General features: G+C 34.1%; 1 long non-coding RNA gene across 1 annotated transcript in view; it reads left to right on the top strand.

Moving 5' to 3' along the window:
• Nucleotides 1-23355, top strand: part of LOC127222204 (uncharacterized) — a 485138-nt gene that overhangs the window by 367558 nt on the left and 94225 nt on the right. The window contains exon 2 of the long non-coding RNA XR_007834530.1: nt 10951-11033. This is a non-coding gene — a long non-coding RNA (uncharacterized LOC127222204). The remainder of the gene's footprint in view (nt 1-10950; nt 11034-23355) is intronic.

Below are 23355 nucleotides of genomic sequence, written 5' to 3'. Positions count from 1 at the left end.
TACAAATGAAAACTCCTATATTCACTTTAAGATTTGGGGGAATAAAAGAAAAAGAAAAAAATGTAGCCAGCAGTGCAGAGACTCACCTGGGCCTGGGCTGGTGGCCTCAAAGTGTCATCTTTGTGAATTCATACTTTAATATTGGGTGCCAATATTAAACATGAGTTCTGATATGTATTACAAATAAAAGCCCAGAGTAAAATATAGGGGAATATATCGAGAGATCAGAAAGAAGTAGGAATAAGCCAAAGTTGAAAAGTGACTAATTTCCTGTTTCCTTCTGCCTACACCTCAAGCCTCCTACCAAGCCATCTCAATTTCAGTATGTTTATACAGACCTCTGGATCTCTGTGGTTTACAAGTGGCAAGTTCTACCCTCTTATCTTTAGAAAAGTTTTATTGAAAAACTAGTGATCACCACACATGGGTATGATAACTTTGAATTATATGTGTGTCTTCTTGACTAGTGATCACAAAAAATTTGTCTTTCTTGTATCCCACCCAAACATTGCTTTTTCTTTTCCTCATGTTATAGTAGTAAAGCAAACAAAATTCAATAAGCCACTGTTTGAAGATTTTATTTAAATGTTTAAGTGAATTCTTACTTCTTTGTTTTATTTTCCAAAAGTAATACTGCATATCTAAATTCTATCACCAATTTATGTTTAATATTAACAAAGAAGTTTCAGCATAAGTACCTGTAACTAAGAATTGAGTTCGTGTCTATAAAAGATCTCATTATTCTAAGAATTCAGACAAATGATTTTATTGTAATATTTTAAAATTGAAAAAAGAGATATTTACTCAAATGAACTCTCATGAATAAATCACTGTAAACGGCAAATGTTGTCAGTTTCGATTTATTTAGTTTACATACTTTAGCTAGGAAAAGATAGTGAAGAATACAATAACAATCAACTTCTCAACTGAGCGAATGATTAGATCTTCTAGAATTTTTAAGAGTTCATCTAATTGAAACACGTACACAAAGACACAGTAATAAAGGATGAAAATCAAGCATTTATGGAATTCTGTGCAAATGCCAATGTGTCTGTCTGAGTGTGTGTGTGTTTAATGTATTTTTGCTTACTTGAAAATAGGAAAAGAACATCAAGTGCCTGACTGGATACTTTGTAGAGTAGAATCAATTTTAATATCTCATGTTTATTTATTTTTTTATTTCTTTCTAGTGGTAAATATGTATTTACTCCCTTTAAAGCCTTCTTTCTATTTATTTATTTATTTATTTATTTTTCTTATTTTACATATCCATATCAATTCCCTCTCACTCCCTCTCTTATACTCTTCCATACCCCCCAGCCTCCCATCCCAGCCCCCCCCCCACTCCACAGGGAGGGTGACGACTTCCAGGAGGGGTCAACAAAATTTGTCAAGTCATTTGAAGAAGGAATCCAGTTGCAGAGTGGGAGGACAAGACCAGGCTACAGAAACCCACAGAAACAGCTGAACTGAACAAGAAGGAGCTAATGGACACCCATACTGATAGCTTGGAATCCAGCATTGGACCGACTCAGACTTCCCCTGAACATGGGCCTCAATTAGAAGGCCTGTGCAGTCTAAAGGACCTCTGACAGTGGAACCAGGATGTATCCCTGGTGTATAAAAGGTCTTTGGGAGCACATTCCATATGGAGGGATATTTCCTTAACCTAAAGCTTTTTTTTTTTTTTTTTAATTAATGAGCTTACTGCAAAAGTTTAATTGAGATTTGTCAATTGTTTATTTTATAATTTGCCAATATTGTCTAGTCCCCAATACAGTTAAACAGCGATATAACTTTCTATATCACCAAACAGATTGGTAATTTGTAGATGTGTCAAAGGATCTCATGAAGTTAATGGGATTATACTACTTACTCTTTTCTATCTACTTTTACTTATTTTGCATTATAAGACACAACTGTATACTACTTCATATTTTCAAAGTCAACCAAATGTTATCATTGGTAACAATCATCACTATAAAACATGTACAGATATAATTCTTCTAACCTAACTCAATATTAGTAATTTAGTGGGAACAGACTAAGATTGTCCCAATTGAACTTCCTAATTAATTGTGATACTATTGATCTGAAAGCACACACTGAGAACCATTACTTTAAGCCAGCAGGATCAACTCAGCAAAACTACTATAGAATAAAGAAAGTACATTTACTATGTAACTTTGAATTTTGTAATATACAGGGCAAGTATGTCATTCTGAAATTTTGTAGGAAAAAAAAATGCTGAAAATGGTCTTGTATGGTCTTGTATAAACAGTTATCGTGTACCATGCAATAAACTTATTCACATGGAAAAACATGAAGAAATATTAAGCTCTAACAAATGAATTACCACATTTCTAAGTTTCATAGCTCCTATGTTGACAACTTATTTGATAACGCTTATTAATTCAATCTTAAATATTCATGAAATCCAAACCTTTCCAGGGAGAAATGGTGATTTTTATTCATGGGCATCTTGCAATGAATAATATTGTGTAGAAACCAATTTATAATAAATCAAATAATGTTGGCCATTTATTAGAGGGCATAGATTCTGTGTCTGTTGAAATATCTTACCTAATTAACATTTTTCTCAGTGAGGAATTTGACAAATCCTGGAGTGCATAATTGAAGATTGAGATATGTGAAGGATTTGAAGAACTGATTTCCTACAATGATGATTAAAGTTAAAATGCTTTATTTAAAAACAAAAAATATATTTTTCTAAACTCACAAAATTCAAGGATGGGTGAACACCTTTAAGCAACATTTGGATGTCTTAGGCAAGAACTGCAGTGAGTTCCAGGCCTCCCAGTGTCATATAGTAACCACCAGGCCAGTTTAAGCTACCTAGTAAGATACTTTCTTAGAAGATAGTATAAAATTCAGAAATATTGAGATAAGAAAAATCCATGAATTTACCTAGATGCTATTATGCTTTATTGGGGGGACAAATGAGTGAAAATATTCTTTCCATTACTGGTAGTAAATGTGCACCTATATTCCTATGACAGATCTAATCACCCCAGTTCATAACACTCAGTGACTTACTTTTCCTAAATTATCAAGAGATAACTTTTCAATTCTTGATCTATTTCTTCTGATAGCTTGGTCTTAGCAGAGATTTAATAAATACTTATTAAATTCTAAACCAGAAAGTTCATTAAAATTGCATAAATGAACCTTAAAAGACAGGAATTTAATTTTCATCTCTATCAGTTAATTCAAACTGTGACAATGTGCTGATACCATAAAAACAAATAACCTATGCCATAAAGCTCTCATTTCTTCCCTACTCTCTGCATGCTGATATCATTTGGATTCTCTAGCTGTATATTTTTACACATAGATTTGCGTTAGGAATACATTGGTTAAATAAAACTTTTCAGCTGTGCAAGTTATATGAGTTATATGAGCTTAGGTCATATTTAGCAAGCATTAATTATTTTCTAATTGTTGAGGATTAATACCTAGGTAGCTGAGCTGAGACATAGCGTGCTGACTGAGAGCAAGCCTCTGAAATAAGCTGTCAGTGGGATTGCCTGACATGTTGCACAACTGCATCACCCACCATAATCACATTACACAAATAATTTTAAGATGCCATACTTTAAGTAGGGAAATAGAACAGCACACAGATGTTTCTGCAAATTGCTATCTTCTTAATCAATAGAAATTATAATTCATTAGAGTCTTTTATCTCTGGAAGTAAATATGCTGCTGAATATTTTATTTCTCTGGAATACAATCAGGAAATATTCTTTATATCTTATTGACAGATTGGCCAAAACCAAGTCAGATATATGAGGAGCAGCTATCCTTCCCAGAGAACAATGTGACGCCATCCATGTGTGTCCTCTTTATGACATTTCCTTTAGGCTTCATCTAGTCCAGGTCTTCATAAATGTCTAAAATAGCTTTATTAGATACTTGTTTATTTCTCTGATCACACATTTTACTGAGCCATTTCCTGGTTGTGCTTTGCAAGGTATATTGTACTTTGTTGTTCTTTAAAATATGCATTGTATTCCACCCCGCCACCCCCCCAGCAAACACACACACACACACACACACACACACACACACACACAAACAAACACACACATACATTAGTTATGCTGATAATGTCTTTCTGGAGATTTCCTAAATCTATGTGTGGAAATCATACTCTTGTCAGAACACATATGTTCTCTGCTTTATATATCTAGCATCCTTGCTTATTTTCAATGTATTATTATTATCATTTAATCTACTCATGTATAGCAATCTTCCAAATATGTAGGTAAAGAAACCAGTAGGTTTCCCTTACTGCCCACACATCGTGTGAGTTCAACAAGTATTTCTCATTTAGATGAAGCAGATCCAGTTGATTTTGGCTGTTATATCCTGTCTCCATTGGTGTTTTAGCTAAAATTTTTTGGTTTGTCTGTGATGATAGCCCATGGCTATTTAGCTGAGTTTTGAATGTCTTTCTAATTATCCAACAAAGTAGCTGAAGCTACTTCCAAAAAAGCTCATGGGAATCCATGAATGCATATAAAACTAAGCATTTAATGTCTTTAAATGTGTGATTTCTGTCACATTGTCATGGGAAAACAAATGCCAAAGGCAGCTAAAAGCAAAAGGTCAGGAAATAAACCACTCCTAAAAGTGGAAGGAATTGCAGAAGGTAATTGCAAGGAGTTGTGACACAGGAGAATTATAAAGAATACTTACTAATGTTTTTTAATATTTACCACTTTCCATTGTATATTTTTTTGTATTTCTGTTACCTGTTTGAAGAGAAGTACATTTAGGTTTTATAATCTATGGTTTCTTGGGTTCTTACATGTTGTTTGATAGATATTTAAGTAATTTTTTTACAAAATAGATGAAATAGCACATTATTGTGTTTCTATATCTGTATTGGTATCTAAGGATTAGACCAATAGATAAAATAACAACGATTTTCATCTGAAAAATAATAAAATAATGATAAATACATAGAAAATGACAATCCAAAATAAATTGGGTGCATAGTAGAAACTTACACAAGTAACTAGAGATGGAAATATGACCATGTTTCCCATTACTATGTGAAGCTGATAATGTTTGGCCCTGATCCCTCGTTTTTTTATGTTATAGAATGAACTTTAGTTCTTATATTCTATATATTAATCATATTGATTGATATTTATTTTCATTATGAATGAGGTATTTTAGATTCATATTGGAAAAAATACCTGGTGTGTCTTTGAACTTTTTAAAGAAGCTGTAACTGACCACCTTGAATGCAGGCAGCACAATCTCTTGAGCTGAACACCAGCATGCCTTCCTCTCTGCTTGACTACAGAGGGAATGTAGTGGGACATTCCACACTTCAGTCACCATGCCTTTCTTACCAAAATTGACTAACCCTGGGTAGAGTAAATTCACTAAAACAAACAAACTCTTACTCTCTTTTGTGCATCTTGGCAGACAGTTGGTCAGAGCAATAAGAAAATAGTTAATCCATTGTAATTTTATGCAAATTGAAATAGTTAGAAAACTCACTGTGAATGAAGAATTCTTTAGTTAATAGACAACCACATAAAATAGAAACATGTATATCAGAAAATTCTGAAGCTTCAAAACCTTTTCTACCAAGGCAACAGTTTCCAATTCTAAGCTAGCAATGGAAGAAGTTTGGGTATATTAGCTGTTATTTTAGATCAGTATGAACAAGAAAGTAGCATTCTTTCATTTGAGAGCCATCTGACTCTGAAGCGTTTTTCTCTGTGAATTACATACTTACATTTCTTCCTCAGAACAAATACATTATTATTCCAATTTTGAAGATTAAACTAAGCAGTGCTGAGTAATTGTTAAAATACTTTGTATTTTTAATTCCAGTGTCTCTTTTTAAAAACAAATTCAAGGAATTATCAAAGAAAACATAAGACAATAAAATATATAAACATATTTAGTCAAATATTCATGAAAAACCCTTGGTTTAATTATCCAGAAATGTCAGTGACAAAGATAAACAGGGGTCCTAAGGTACACAAAATAAATTGAATTAGGAAAGTGTGATGTGCTTAAATTGATAGAAACTGAATAATATAAGTAATCATTGATGGAATTTAATAAGTTATCACCTCCTCTTAAGACAGGTTATCTGATACCTTACTTTGAATTAGATGCCAATGGCTAATACTGTCTGTCTCTGGGGTGATCAGAATGTGGTAAACAAATAATATGGGAGAATGAGCCACTTTGATATTACAGTCTAAGAAACAAAGAGAAGAAGATAGAATATATTGTAATTATAATGTGGGACAGTAAAAAAAGAAAGAAATTTTTCTATAGTGGAATAGTATAACATTGGAGCAGTTCTGTAAGGTTCAATGTGTGCACAAATTACATTAGATGGTGATAAGATCAGACTTCTCATTCTGTACTAAATTTTGTAGATTTGTATTGAAATTTGTAGATTTAGGAAAGAAGGAAAAAAACCCACATTCCCTCATTCCTAGGAAGTCCATGTGACATATTGCTGCTGCTCCAAGAACTTACTTATGAGGCCATCAAGAAGTTATTGTCAATGAAAGCATTTCAACATTGCCAGAAGATAGCTAACAAACAAACAAAAACAAAAACAGAGGAACAAAAAAGTTCATGCTTGAAGGACACACACACACACACACACACACACACACTTCCTCATGGTTAAAGGATTCAATCCATATTGGCATCTTGGTGGAGGAGGCAAAATGGTAGGAGCATTGTATCTGTGCTCAGAAAACAGAGAGCAGGAATACTGGGGCTTTATTTACTTTCTCTGATATGATTCAATTGTGACCCTATCCAATATCTTCCTGTGTATATTTTATTAAGTTAACTCTCTTACAAAACACTCTAATAGGTATGCTTAAAGGTGTATTTCATAAGTAACTGTGTATCAATATTAACAAACACAGCATTTACTTATATGTATGATTCATATCAAGTTATTTACCAAGACATGCAGTAGAAACAGGAAAAAAATTTAGTTATTATTAAGAATTTCTAAACAACTAAAATTGGTAAGTTAAATGAGAATAAGAGCTGAGCTCTGAAAAATATGCTGGCTACATTTTTAACTCACATTACATATAGCAGCACCTATTTGTGTCTTGAATTTTCTCACAACATATCTTTGCTTTTGGATTTACAATCTCAAATTTAAAACTTGACATAAATTAGAATATGTGCATGTGTGTGTAGTGTGTGTTTTATGTTGCACACATGTGAACTAATATATAAGTGGTTTCCTCAATGAAGACCTCAATTGTGGCATACAAGATATCAAATATAAGGACAATTTTTTACAGACGCTTCTCTCATATTTACTAGTTAGTGATACCTAAATATGCATATATGTGTATATATGAATGTATTAAGTTGTGTGCATATGTACACATGTACACATATGTACTGAAGCAAACTATGCATGCCATTCATCAGAAACCTTTCATCTAATTTTCTTAGATATGAAAGCTCATTGAACTATGACTCATTAAGTAGGTTATGTTGATTTTCCAGTCTAGGGATTAGCTGTCTCTCTCTCCCCTCCTGAACACTGATATTACTAATGCACCATACTATGCTCTGTTTGTTTGTTTGTTTATTCATTCATTCATTTATTCATTTATATGTTAATTCCAGGGATCAAATTTGGTTCCTAAAATATTGCATCACAAACACCATACTTACTGAGTGGTCTCATTACTTTCTATATATGTTACATATACATTTCTTCCTCTGTTTTAGATGTAGAAATAATAGAGTTGAGAATAACTGAGAGAAATTAAAGCTGACTTACAGGATAATAACATGTCTACAAAGCTTGGAAATTAATTATACTGATTCTGTCCCACCAAAACATTGGTTCAGGTCTTGAGACAGGGATGAAGAGATGGCACAAAAAAAAAAAAATTGTCCAACCATCAGTGAATTTCATAGAAGTGACTTGCCCCATACTCCAGCTATATTTATTTATACATCAAAAACAAGCATGATTTTACATCCTGATGAACAAGTTTTTACCATCCTCCAACATTAACCTCTGGCAAAAAAAATGTCAAATGTGTTTTGTTTTTCTCCACAACTTTCATATCAAAACCAAAAGCAACCCTTAGCATTTTGCTAGCTTGGCCAAATATTGAGCTAGGAATAACCTGTCTTTAGAAATATAAAAGGTAATTGACATAGGCACACATTTTCAAGAACAATATCATTCAGATCATACTGATAAAAATAGGGGTGATCTGCCTACAATCGTGTTCACACTGAATCAGAATAACTCCTGGGGTCTGAAATGACAGGTGGCATGTCCAGACAAGAAACCTGAGAAGCATCACCTCCCAAAGAATTTTAAGAGAAAATATTCATGGAAAATAGGGTTTCAAAGACTGATCACATCTGTCCCATGCATGGTACAAAATAGCAAATAAACCAAGAGAATCATCAATATTACAAAAGAGAAAAAAATCATGTAGGCCACACATTCCTAGCTGTAATCTGTGCTGTTTTAAGACTTTTCCAAGTGAGACTGTTTCATGTTTCTGCCCTACTTCAAGACCCGTTGAAAAAACACTCATACACTGATTGGTGACTAGATCACACAGCTCCCAATATTATATATATATTCAAAACATCTTCTTTTCCTGCCTCAACCTAATAGTGATATAACTCCTATCCAGTACATATTGAATGAAAGACATGAGGCACACTTTCTACTTCTAAAGAAAGAACAAAATTAAATAAATTTTATGATTAAAGGATTAATTTAGAATTAATAACAGAAATATTTAAGCCCAGGAATACCTCATAGCCATGAAGAATTTGTGCATTAAGATTATACTTTTCTTTCATTTTATAGGAGATATTGATGACTCAAACATACCCTGGTTGAATCTGAATATTGTGTTTTCCAAATTCAAGAAGACACATGGAAAATGGAAATTACTGAAAGCTAACAACATGAACACAAAATTCAGGTGTGACTTATGAGGGTTGGTGTAGCACTAACACTCAAGCAAAAGGATAATTTTCTGTCATCATAAAAGCAGGCTTCCTCTGTTTTTACCTTCTACTGTGGTAAAGTCTTCCTATGCAGATTTGGAAAGTGCTCTTTGGGACATAGCAAGCTCAGATTTTGTTGGAGATGATACCATCTTGCCAATAACAAACAATGACTCAGTGTAACTATAATAGGGGATTTGAATTCTCCCAAAAAGATGTGTAACCAAACCAGTAGAGTTTACTATATTGTTAAATGTGATGTTGTGGTGGCATTGGGCATTTTTTTAAATCTACATCTATTACTAAATTGTCCTATATTTTCAAATTTACATCTCAATCATACCATAAATGCAGAAGTATATATGAATCAAAATAAAAAAAAAAGAGAGAGAGGTCTATTGTATAAAATAACAATGAACACTGGATACATTTGTTACATTCAGTTGAAAACTCTAACTTAGACTTTAAGTATGTGTGTTTCCAGTGATTCAGTGGTGCTAGCCACGTGTTATCCCTGTGGTCGCAGCATTTCTACAAGGCTCCTTTTACTCATTTGTTTAACAAAATTTCACTTGCCATAGTTTGTTAAGAGCTATTCTAAAAGGATCAAGATCAGAAGGATTATCTGCTGCCAGAAGCTATTTGGTGGGACTCCTTCAGGTGTAACTCCCACAACTAAAAAAGTTCCAGGACAGCAGAATTACACGTAAGGTAATTACAACATTCTTCACACTTTAAGTTTATATAATATGTGAGATCAATTGTCCCATAATTATAGCAGATAATCTTACAATACAGGACTTTAGGAATTCTTTTACTTCTTGTATAGAAGGAATATTAACAGAAGAAAATCATGACTTAACCAATATATACAATAGCAATGCATTTCATCATTATTATGATATTTTTTAAAGAAATAGTTTGAGATTAGAGTAAACAATAAGGAACTTGTACAAAGCATAAGAGAGTTAGTAATAAGTATTCAAAATATGGAAAATGACAATGAAGAGCTTAAATTTAGAACACAAAGCATAGAATGTTTAGAAAAAAAGAGTTCAGAATATTGAAAATGAAAAGGGAAAGCTGAAAATTAGAATGCAAAATATAAAATACTTAGATAAAAGGGTTCAGAATACTAAAAATGACAATAGAGAGCTGAAAAACAGAATGCAACACATAGAATCCTTAGAATAAAAGTTCAAAATATTGAAAACAATAATGGAGAGCTTAAAATTAGAATACAAAACATGAAATGCTTAGAGGAAAAGGTTCAGAATATTGAAGATGGCAATAGAGAGCTGACAGGTAGAATGTAAGACATGGAACATAAAAATGACCAACTAGAAAACAGAATGTGTTCATATCTGATGCCTCAATAATGGAAATGGAAACAATGCAATGCATTAACATGCTAGCAGAAGCAGCTCATTCCTCGTGGGATGAATCTACTAATAAGGCTAAAAAACTGGAACATCAGATGGAAAGACTAGCAGATAAAATCTGTTCCTTATGTGAGGATAATGGCAAGCTTGCAGATAGAACATTGTTTTTGGAAGGCAGTTTACATGCCATTCAGATATTACCTAAGGATGAGAATGTTAAAAATATGGAATCATAAGTAGTTGGAGAAATTAAGAGACTGGCTGATTCAATGAAGTCGCTACAAAGTTATATGGTTCAAGAAATCCAGACACGCAAAGAAACAATGGTGAATAGATTTCAGGCCTTAGAAGACCTTCAAACGGATACATCAGAAGAAGAACTACAGGGAAAGGGCATGAAAGAGACTTAAAATTTTCTAAATCATTTAGGGTCAGGGGAGTTTGCCCTGTATATATTAGTGAAAAACCAGCAATGAAAAAACACCCAAAGGTGGCATTGCATATCAGTGGGAACCAATATGTATGAAAGATTTAAAAGGTATAAAGGAAGCAGTAGTCTCTTATGGCATGCACTCACCATATGTGAAGCAATTAGTAGAATCATGGGCAAGGAATAACAAGGTAACCCCTAAGGATTGGGATCATTTAATATCAGCTGTCCTTGAAAACTCCTCTCCATTAGAATGGAGGGCTTTATGGAGAGAGGAAGCAAAAGTTCTTGAAATACAGGGCTTAAAGAAAGGTTATAAAGCTCCCTAAGATAAAATTATTTGTGAGGGTCTTTATACTGACCCCAAAACTCAAGCTGCCTTTGATGAACATATGTTGTCTCTATGCAGTACAGCAGCTCTGAATGATTGGGATAAGGTTCATGAATTAGGGGAGAGGATAGAATCCTATACTAAGATAAGGCAAGGACCAAGAGAAGATATAGAAAGATTGTCTAGGGCAATATAATTAGAGGTAACAGACACAAATTCTAGGCGAATACTCATAGAATCATTAGCTTATGAGAATGCAAATCCACAGTGAAAAGAGGTGCTTTGGCCTTTAAAAGTCAAATCAGCACCTTTAGATGAATGGGTCCTATATACAGCCAACATTGAGTATAATGACAATAACACTGAGCATGGGTAGGAGAAGCCATATCTAAACATCTGAGAAGACATCAAATTAGCAGCGGAATTAACCATGGTGACATAGAAGCTAGGGCAGGAGAAGCCATATGTAAAGGTTTGAAAAGATATGAAAATGTCAGATATTTTCATTGTGGTAAGATAGGACATCTAGAAAGAAATTGTAGGCAAATTATTTCTAGAAATATCATTCCCAGGGAAGAATTGAACATAAGGGATAAGGTGTGGTAAAGGCCTACACTGGACGAATGAATGTAGGTCGACCAAAGACAAGCAAGGAAACCCTTTTACCATCGGAAAACTCCTTAGGGGGGCCTCTCAAAGGCCCCCACATCAAAGATGGTTTGAACATTCCCAGTCACAGTGGAGGACAATCTCCCAAAGGACATTTAGAAAATTCTGTCCCTATTGTAAAAACTCATACCACTCTGGATGACAAACTCGTGAAGTTGAATGAAACATGAAAGAAGGAAACAAAAAACGTATATTTTGGCAAACCTCTATAAATAGTCATAGGCCTAGATTAATACTTAAAATGAATAACAGACTGTTTAGAGGAAGAGTGGACATGGGGGCAGATGTGACTATCATAACTAATAATTCTTGGAATCCAAGATGACACCTGCGGGATGTAAATGTTCAATTGGAATCCTGTCTCAGGTAAAACAGAGAACAAGATGGATTGGCTGTATAGGACCGGAAGGACAGAGAGGAAGGTTGAGACTATATGTGGCTGATATAGCAATAAACCTATGGGGTCATGATCTATTATAGCAATGGAATGCACAGGTTAACATTCCTCCAGTATTAGAAATGAACCATAAACAACCTCATGAATGTGGAAAAAAATATTATAAAGTGCTATACAAGACAGACACTACATACACAGGCTGTAAAAAAACAGAATACAAGTACTGAACAAACAGAAGAACCAAACGCCCTACCCTTAAAATGGCTAAAACAGGGACCTGTCTGAGTAGCGTAGTGACCTATGACCTCTGAGAAGTTAGAGGCTTTAGAAAACCTGGTTCAGGAACAACTGAATGCTGGACATATGGAGGGATCAACCAGCCCTTGGAATTCTCCTGTATTTGTTATCAAATGAAATATGGTCAAAGGAGAATGCTTACAGACCAGAGAACAATCAATAAAGTTATCCAGCCAATGGGCTCTCTATAGCCTGGAATGCACTTACCTTCTTTGATACCTAAAGAATGGTCTATTATAGTTATTGATTTAAAGGATTGCTTCTTCACTATACCTTTACAAGAAGAAGATAAAGAGAAATTTGCTGTCACAGTACCGAATTACAATAATTCTCAATTGGTGAAGAGATATCAATGGACGGTTTTGCAACAGGGAATCCTAAATAGCCCCACCATGTGTCAATATTTTGTACAAAAACCACTAGAAATAATTTGCAAACAGAATCCATAATCCATAATCTATCATTACATGGATGATATATTCTTAGCTGACTCTAAAGGAGAAATATTCCTCAAACAATGTTTGAGGAATTAAAGGAAGTTTTACCTTGCTGGGGATTACCATGCCATGAAAAAAATACAAAAAGGGGAGTCTATCACTACTTAGGATATAAAATAGGTCTACAGAAAATAAGTTCACAAAATGTACAGATCAGGAGAGATTGCTACCAGACACTCAATGATCTTCAAAAATTACTTGGAGAGATTGCTCAATTGCAAACCATTCTTGGAGTAGAAGTTTTAAAAACTTGAAAATGGCCCTAAAAGGGAACAAAGACTTGAATAGTCCATGACTACTAACATCTGAACCTGAAAAGGAATTATAATGGGTAGAAAAGAGGACACTAGAAGCACATGTGGACCATGTGGATCCGAACCTAGACTGTATTCTGGTTATATTACCATCTAGAGTATATCCTTCAGGGATTTTGATGCAGAGATAAGATAACATATTAGAATGAATATTCCTACAACATAAACACAATAAAAAAACTAAAAACATATATAGAAAATATCTCTGACTTGATTATGAGAGGTAAATTAAGACATTGTCAGCTAACAGGAAGGGACTCAGCAGAAAATATAGTACCTATAACTAATGAGGAAATTTCCTTCTTATGGAAAGATAATGAATATTGGCAGAGAACATGCACAATTTTTTGGGAATGATTAGCAACAATTATCCGAAAAGTGAAAGAATCAAATTTATAAAGAAAACCATGTGGGTCTTTCCATGCATTGTAAAATAAACACATATTTCTGGAGTTCCTACATTCTACAGTGATACAAACAAACCAGGTAAGGCAGGATATAAATCAGAAAAAATAAGTAAAGTGAATCAAAGCCCTTATAATTTTGTACAAAAGGCTGAATTGCATGCCATTCTCACGGTACTTATAGATTTTATGGAACCCCTCAATATAGTTACTGACTCTCAATATGCAGGGAGTGTCGTTTTACACATTGAGACTGCAGAATTTATTCCTGACAATACAGAATTAACTTCATTGTTTATACAGCTACAAGATACTATCAGAAAGAGGACTCATCTATATATATATCTATATATATATATATCTATATATCTATATCTATATCTATATCTATATATATATATATATATATATATATATATATATATCACACATCAGATTCCATACGGGTCTGCCAGGTCCTCTAGCACAAGGCAATGATGAAATTAATCAGTTAATAATAGTAAGTTATTTTATAAGTTTTATAAGAAATAACATGTGAACAGCAAAGGTTTAAAAAAGGATTTTTATATCACTTGGCAACAAGCTAAGGAAATAGTAAAGAAATGTTCTACTTACTCATTCTATTACCAAACTCCTTTATCAAAAGGCAGTAACCCTAGAGGTATAAATGAAATATATATAGAAATGAAATATCAAAAATGGATGTGTATCACTTTGAAGAATTTGGAAAATTAAAATATGTGCATCATTCTATAGATACATATTCAGGGTTCAATGGGTTACTGCTCTGAGATTCTGTTATCACACACCTATTAGCAGGAATGACATTTATGGGCACATCTGCACAAATAAAAACTGACAATGCTCCAACATATACAGCATATGTATCCAGCAAATTGAAACAGTTTTTTGAGTATTACATCATAAAACACATAACTGGTATACCACACAATTCTATAGCACAAGGAATAGTTGAGAGATCCAATCATACTTTAAAAGAAGTGTGCCATAAACAGGCAGGAGGAAACAAGACACCCAAACACAGATTACATAAAGCTTTATTAATATTAAACTTTTTAATTGATGAAGAAAAATAAAAAACAGTTGCAGAAAGACACTGGATAATATTAAAAAAAAAAAAAAAAAAAAAAAACTTCTGAACTAAATCAGCCAGTGTACTTCAAGGATGTGTTGACCTCAGAATGGAAACCAGGATTTTTTTACGTTGGGGTAGTGGTTTCACATTTATATCTACAGGAGAAGAAAAACTATGGATACCATCTAAGTTAATCAAGATCCAAGTTGAACAAGAGAAACACCTTAATGAAGAGAAATGACAAGTCATCCAACAATTAGGTCCCATGAGATGTGCAGAGACCTCTCAATGTTAGGGGAAGTGTTCTGTTCTTGTTCTTACAGGAAAACAAAGAAAACCTATCTTCAAACAGTCAAAAGACACTGAACATGTAAGTACTTACAGAAGAGAAGACAGCTATCCAGAAACAATCACTTAATGAAGAGTAATCTGACATATGGTAAAAATATTTAATTCTAGTAAACTATTTCTATACAGAAATCTAGTTCTCTTTACTATCTAGTATTCCTGTAGTCTCAATTCATATAAACCAATGCTGGCTTTCCTTCTCTAAATTCAAGCATGCTGTTAAGATTAAATTTATGGTTTCTACTTTAAATCAAGAAGCTAATTGATGTAAGGCTGAAGAAAAAAAAAATCTGGGGACTCATTTGCTTATATGCAATTTTCTCTCTGAAGTCCTATATCCAACAAAGGGCTGATCTCCAAAATATACAAAGAACTCAAGAAACTAGTCAACAAAACACCAAATAACCCTATTTAAAAATGGCGTACAGAACTGAAGAAAGAATTCTCAATAGAGGAAATCAAAAAGGCTGAAAGACGCTTAAGAAAATGCTCCACATCCTTAGCCATCAGGGAAATGCAAATCAAAACAACTTTGACATACCTTCTTACCCCTGCCAGAATGGCTAAAATTAGAAACACCAATGACAACACATGTTGGAGAGGATGTGGAGAAATGGGAACACTCCTCCACTGATGGTGGGAGTGCAAACTCATACAGCCATTTTGGAGATCACTATGGCGGTTCCTCAGGAAAATGGGAATTAGTTTACCACAGGACCCAGCAATCCCCCTCTTAGGCATATACCCAAAGGATCCACATCCATGCAACAAAGACATCTGTTCACTATGTTTATAGCAGCACTATTTGTAAAAGCAAGAACCTGGAAGCAACCTAGATGCCCCCAATTGAAGAAGAGTTAATGCAGATGTGGCACAACTACACAATGGAATACTACTCTGAAGAAAAAATAATGGTATCTTGAAATTCACAGGCAAGTGGATGGCACTTGAAGGAACCACCCTGAATGAGGTAACCCAGTCACAAAAAGAGGAACACAGTATGTACTCACTCATACATGGATTTTAAACCTAGATGAAAGGATCACCAGCCTATAATTCATACCAGCAAAGGAACTAGGATGAAAGGTGTATTCTAAGTGATTCATATAAAGCCCCTCACAGAACTAGGAATGGACAAGTCCCCCAGAGCTCAGAGGAAGTGGGGGGGGGCAGCAAATGGAGAGAGAAGTAGGAGAAAATGAGGGGGGAGGAAAGGAAAACATATGCGACCAGGAGAAGATTGAGCCTGGTTAGGAATAGAAGACAGGAGGGAGAGAGAGAGAGAGACAGAGAGAGAACATAAAAGAAGGAGACAATATTGGTTTGAAGATAAAATTGAACACAAAGAAAGATCTATAGAACTACAAGACTGCTGCCAACTAATAATTTGAGCTTCTGTGGAACGAATACCATAAATGTCCTTCCCAGAGAGTGAGATCAACAATTAACTTATCCATGGAGCCCTCAACTAATGCCTGTTGGAAACAGGAGCAAACACACATACATAAACATTGAGTCTAAGGAGAACCCACATGCAGATGGAGAGGACAAGACCAGGTGGCAGAAACACATAGAGACACCTTACCTGAAAAAGGAGGAGCTAATGGCCACCAGACTGATAGCTGAGAATCCAGCTTGGGACTGATCAGGCCCCACTGAATATGGGTCTCAGCCAGAAGGACTGAGCAGTCTAAGAAACCTCAGACAGTGGAGCCAGGATGTATCCCTGGTGTACAAAAGGACTTTGCGAACACATCCCCCGTGGAGGGATACCTTCCTTAATGTAGAGACAGGAGAGAAGCCCTAGTACCTACTTTACATGACCTGTCAGATCTACATGACCCCAACTGGATGGCATTCCCCTAGATATGGAATTGGGGTGGGGGGATGGGAGAGGAGGGTGGTTAGAGTGTGTGAGAGGAAAGAGAGGGTAAGAGGGAAGGAGGGAGGGAGGAGGGAAGGAGGGAGGGAGGGAGAGAGGTTGGTTGGAGTGCATGTGAGGGGGCAGAGAGGGTAAAAGGGAGGGAAGGAGAAAGGAATGATGGGAGGGAGGGAGAGGGAACTGGGATCGACATGTAAAATAATAAATTAAATTAAAAATATGCTTTGACTCCAAAATTTTAGTTCAAGGAGAAGTTACTGGGGAAAAGGATTTCTATTTTTGTTTCCACAGAAAATGAAAAGATGTGGATTCCTTCCAGACTAATGTGGTTTAATCAAGCCAGATCACGTGAAAAAGATGTGAGCCTACATTCAAAATAGCTGGACAAATCATCCTTACAGATTACAGCCAGGATTTCTGAATCTTCTTCGAATCCCCAATGACAGCGCCCCTTACCAGCAGGAAGAGGTTTGGAAAGAACGACGCCCAAATTCCCAAATATTGTCTATAAATGTTTGTTTTCATTTAAATGGACTTGGTTATATAAAATAAAAAAAAAAGCTCTAAAAAATTTCTGACATCCCTTAAATACTCCACATTTTGTTTGCTATGTACTGTCACATAATCTCTGTAGAAATTGAACTTCAATGTTATTTTCAATAATTTTTTTTAGTGTCCTAAAATATAATAGTCTGCTAAATCAAGGCTAGAGGTCTTAAGAAGTAAGTTACTTGAGCATCAGTATCACATGAAATTACTGACACAAATGTAGTATATTCATGTATTTGCTACTATTGGGATTGTGATTATTCAAGGAGGAACCATTTCAATATGTTTACAGGATTTCTTTATTGATTTAGAGATTATGGTTCCAAATTATAATTTTACTGTCCTCTGTTTGATTTTTTTTTTGTTTGTTTTTTCACTAGTCATATGGCCTTATGCAAATTGTTTGAATTTTCTAATTCTGCTTTTTCTTTCTTATTAATAGAAAATGGAAGTATAAATGGTGTGTCATTCAAAGAATCACTTCAAATATTAAATATGCCAATTCATAAAATACAGCACTAATCATATGTCTGTCTCAATGAAAATGAGTTATTTGCAACTGGTATTTTTGCCATCTATTTAAACTTAAAGGTGTTAATTTTGAATTATTTTATTCATTTTCAAAGCATGTCATTCCAGAGTTTAAATATGAAGTTTAAATATGCTTTGTCATTTCTCTTTTCTTTTAAGGAAGAAAATTATGGAAAAATTAATTTAGTCTCTTTTGGCACCAAGGAGACTGATACTTATTATATGTCTCTTTATCAAAGACAAAATTGTTCTTGATGAGTTTATCTCAGATCATCTTTCCTACAAATTTAATACTGTATCTTTCCTTCTGTTTGTCTCCCCTCATATGCCAGAAAACTGATTGAATATTATGTTTCTTTTCATCTTAATCATATATTTTAGTGAAGAGTAAATTTTATATTATATGTATAATAGGGTTGAATTGATACTTTTAGAAACAATCATCACTTTAAGGACATAAAAATATAAAGCAAATTTATTGAAAGAGAAATAAAAAGACCATGAAGTCTGCAGATTTCCCCTTTGAAATTTATCTGCACAAAAAAGAAAAAAAATTGATCTGTTATAAACTTGTTTGTGAAATAAGTGACTCCAAGTCAAAGTTATCTTTAGTTAGTTAGTACTGAATGTAATTAATTCTACTTAGAAATAGGCCATATTTTGCAAGCTTGAAGTTGAATTTGTCTAGAATGTTAGTAAAACCCCTTGGTCATTGTTTAGCTTCTCATAATTTCAGCTTTATATTCACATGAATTGCTAAAGTTATCATTAATATAAATTAAATGACCTAAATTTCTGATAGGTGGAATGACCTGGGATGCTCAAAGAGTACTTAAAATTTTAATGAAGTAAACTATTACTTCCCTCGAGATCCTTGTATAATGGCCAATAGTGCAAGTATATGTTGTGTAAATTAATGTGTACTTGTTCAAATAAAGGAGCACTTTTAAATAATCAAATAGCATATATTGTAATTTAAAAATAAAACATTTTACATACAGTTGCAAAAATCAATAAGAATGTTAGACCTAAGTCCAATCCCATTTTTTAAAATACCAATAAAAATGAAGTGGCCCAAAGGTACCAGAATTTAGATTCAGTTTACTGTCCTTCCATCTATATGTAACACTTTATTACCATTGTAATTGCTGCTATCTGATTTTGGATGCTATGATTTTACTTTCATTTCAGTTCAGTGTTTTCCCTAAAGCTGTTCCCCAAAATAATTAAAAAAATTAACCAAATACAAACTCTCCTGGTAAAATAGCTTGTGACAAGCATAAGACAAATGGGAGAAATAACCTGAGATTGGTTGACAATCTTCCCTCAGCAATCTGTACAATTTTTGAAGGTTAAACATTCTCTACTTGCTTATTTGTTTTTCTCCTCAAGATGAAGTTATGGGTCATACTTGGGAGATATATTGTAAAGAAAGAAATGTGAGTATAATGTATAGGTATACCAGGTGATAATAAATAGGCATATAGTTAACTGCCATACAATTTTCATTATCCTGTTTAACTCATGTGATGACACATTCTAGATAATAGTCTTGAGAGATGGTAGTAGTAGTTAATCATACTGATTAATTAATAACAGTTTAAACAAATAATATAAATTGTGGAGATCAGTCTTCCAGCTTACTCAGCTAACTGGTATAGGAATTAGAGGATAGAGTAGTCAAACAGTCATTGAAATACTTAAAGCTTATTTATCTGGGTATCTAAGGGATTGTTTAACCTACACCTTGTTTGTGAATCTGAGAGCGCTCTCCATCACCTCCTTTGACTTAGTTCCCCAGGTCACTTCCACCCCTGGCTCCACCCCCCCCAATGGGTGTGGTCAATGCCACAGAAGGAGACAAAGTGAATATCCCACTACAATGAAGTCTGAAATTTCTAAACTACTTCTGAGCAAGAGACACTGACGAACAAATATCTCCACCCTGGTATGAAACAGAAGCATTTATATCTTGAAAAATGAGATTTCACCTTGTTAGTATTTCTTGCATTCTGTGATAACAGTGGGCATGTCTTTTTCTGGGCAAATATGATACAATCTCTTGGAAATTGCTTTAAAGGCTTCATGCTTGTCAGCTCTACACAGATACAACTGAGGACAGGAACTCCACAATGTCCTCTCAATACAAATCACAACTCAATGGAGCATAATTACTGAAATACCAAGTAGAATTTCAAGTATTTTGGGTTTCTTGATGTTTATCAATAAAAGGTTTATAAGTGTAGCCAGACAGCTTGCTGTTTACAATAATGACTAGACATTCTTTGCATTTTTGCATATAGATTAGGTCATTTACTTATTTCCTTCCTTTCCATCTTTCTTTCTTTACTGTTAGAGTATACAAAATATCAAATATATCCAAAGGCGATTGGGATTGCAGGTCAGAGTTTGAATGTATCCTAATAAGAAGCATTTAACACAGTCATATGTTTTTGTGTTCTACCTAAACACAATCATGACTTGATAACTTTAAGAGAACATTTATATGGGAAGACAGGGATTAATTCTGGGAAATTCCCATGCTAACTTTTTTTTTGATAAGGGATTCTTATTACTTTTAAAAGCTGCATAATTTACTAAGGTAATAGGATCTAAGTGCTTTATACTATCACATATAACTAAAAAGTGGTTTTGGGACATTGTCACAATTATTAAATTATTTTCCATTATCATTTGTAGATTGAGTGCTATATGACTATGATGCTCTTGAAAACCTGAAAAAAATCAAAGGTATCAGGTACTTGCTATGCCATATAACCATTACTATGTCTCTAACACTATTATCTGAAAGAAATGTAAAATTTACAACACGACTCTCCACTTATCATAAACAGTATGGTATGTTAGTTCATGTTAGATGTGCCATATCACTTTTAGAGATTTTCACTCTCATAGAATAAATTAAGCAAGACTGATAATTATTGAACATCATCCACGTGTAATTTGAGTCGAATTCTGTGAGAAAATTTGAGATTAGTAATTGATACTACCTAAGGGAGCTCATTATTTTCTAGAAGATATTTATGAAAAATATAAAGCATCAAAAGACCAAGTTCTTAGGAAATAAACATCTCCAAAAAGCTCTGGTGTATTGTGAAATTTTATTTGCTAATAAATTTTAGCATCTACTTCAGTCAGTTACATGATGGGGTTGGTAGTTACAAATTCTATTTTTTCTTATTTCTGATGAATTTATTATTTAAATATGAAATTCTTGCTTTACAGGTCAATCCCAATTCCTGCACCCTCCCATACTCTCCTGTTCCCCCCCACCAATCCCCATCCTCTCCCCGTTCAGCTCCCTAGTTAGGGTAAGGCCTTCCATGGTGAGTCTTCCAAGTTTGTCATATCATATGGAGCAGAGCCTAGGTCCTCCCACATGTGTCTAGGCTGAGGGAGTATCCCCCTATATGGAATGGGTATACTAAGGATAAATACTGATCCATTACTAGAGTCCCCATAGACTGCCTAGTTCTCCTAACTAACAACCACATTCTCAGAGTCTAGGTTGGTCCTATGCTTGTTTCCCAGCTATCAGACAGGAGTCCATGAGCTCCCCCTTGTTCAGGTCAGCAATTTCTATGGGTTTCTCCAGCCTGGTCTTGACCTCCTTGCTCATTACTCCTTCTCTGCAACTGGATACCAGGAGTTCATTGTTTAGCTGTGAATGTCTGCTTCTGCTTCCATAAGTCACTTGATGAAGGCTCTGGGATGGCATATATCTTTGGGTATGAGGTTACTTTTGAAAAGGCGTTTAGGAACTAGTTTGTTCTGATAAAGTAGCAATGGTAGATTTTGGTCTATAACCAGTGACTTCACTACCTCTGAATAATTGGCTAGATGTCCTATAACAAATATTATTTTCCCTCTTATCGAAAGCACTGTTAGTCGAAGGAGGTAGTTTTGTTTTCAGGTGATGAATACAAATATTGCGCTTTTAGTGGTACCTAGCCAAGTTGGCTGTTTTTTTTTTGTTTGTTTGTTTGTTTTTGTAAACAATAGGTATCATAGATGGGAAGGATTATTAGCTATATGTCTCTTTTAGAAGCTTGTATAATACCATTTTGTAGTATGAAAGGTAGACTGCAGGAAAGAGACTTCTCAATATAGATTCACATGTTATCTTCTGAATCTTCAATCTGAACTACATGCTGTTTCAGTGATTCAGACTTATCTTCAACTTCTAAGTGACAAGTCATGGTGAAACAATAGTTTATATAGTGTTGGGAGATAGTTATCATTTAAAGCAAGAAATATTTGATTTTCTATAATTTTAAATTAAACATCATTTTTTCACATAAGACGCTTGTATCAAGTTCTCCACAAATTCTTCCAGATCATCCTCTGTTTAACATTCACCCAAGTCCACACTCTTTATTTCTCTCTCTGTAGAATACATACAGACATGTAAAATAATAATAATTAATAATAATAATAATAAAATAATAATTGTAGTAGCACAGACAAACAGAAATTAGATATATCAAAGGAAGAAACAAAGGTAAGAAAAAGGACCAAAGGAAAAAACTCAATAAATACATACAGGTGCTGTGATGCACATACACACAAATAAATCCTAAGGACAAAGCTGAAAAACACAATATATTTGCAAATGATTTCTTATACCAAGTGATACCAAATAAACAATTTAACACTGATAATCCTAATGAGGCTAATCTTTAAAATGGGTACAAGCATAATATTACCACTATCAACTACAGAAATGTGAAAAATGTTAGATGTGTTCCCATGTTGCACTTAGCAGCAAGCATAACATGAAAAATCAAGTGAAAACAATGGTACCAATGAGATGGAAAAATTGGAGATTTTTGTGCAGTAAGTAGGAATGTACAATAACAATATAATAGTTTTTCAAACAATTGACCTAATTGAGATTAAAAATCTTAAATATTCCATTTTGAGTACAACTACAAATGAATTCAAAGTGAGGTCTCAAAAATGCATGTGCAATCATGCTTAGGGAAATTTTATATGCACATTAGGGAGAAACTCAGTGTACATCTATCAAGGAATAGACAAAAACATATGTGTTTATATTGTCATAGTATTATTCCTTGAAAAAGGTTAAGTCTTGCCTAAGCTACCACCTTGATGACAGCATTATGCTGATTGATAGGACAAGATGCTAGTTATTCATAGGACTGTAGTTTTGGTTA

Source organism: Phodopus roborovskii, unplaced genomic scaffold (assembly GCF_943737965.1).
Source record: "Phodopus roborovskii unplaced genomic scaffold, PHOROB, whole genome shotgun sequence".
Taxonomy (NCBI): domain Eukaryota; kingdom Metazoa; phylum Chordata; class Mammalia; order Rodentia; family Cricetidae; genus Phodopus; species Phodopus roborovskii.
This window is presented reverse-complemented; position numbering and strand designations above follow the sequence as displayed.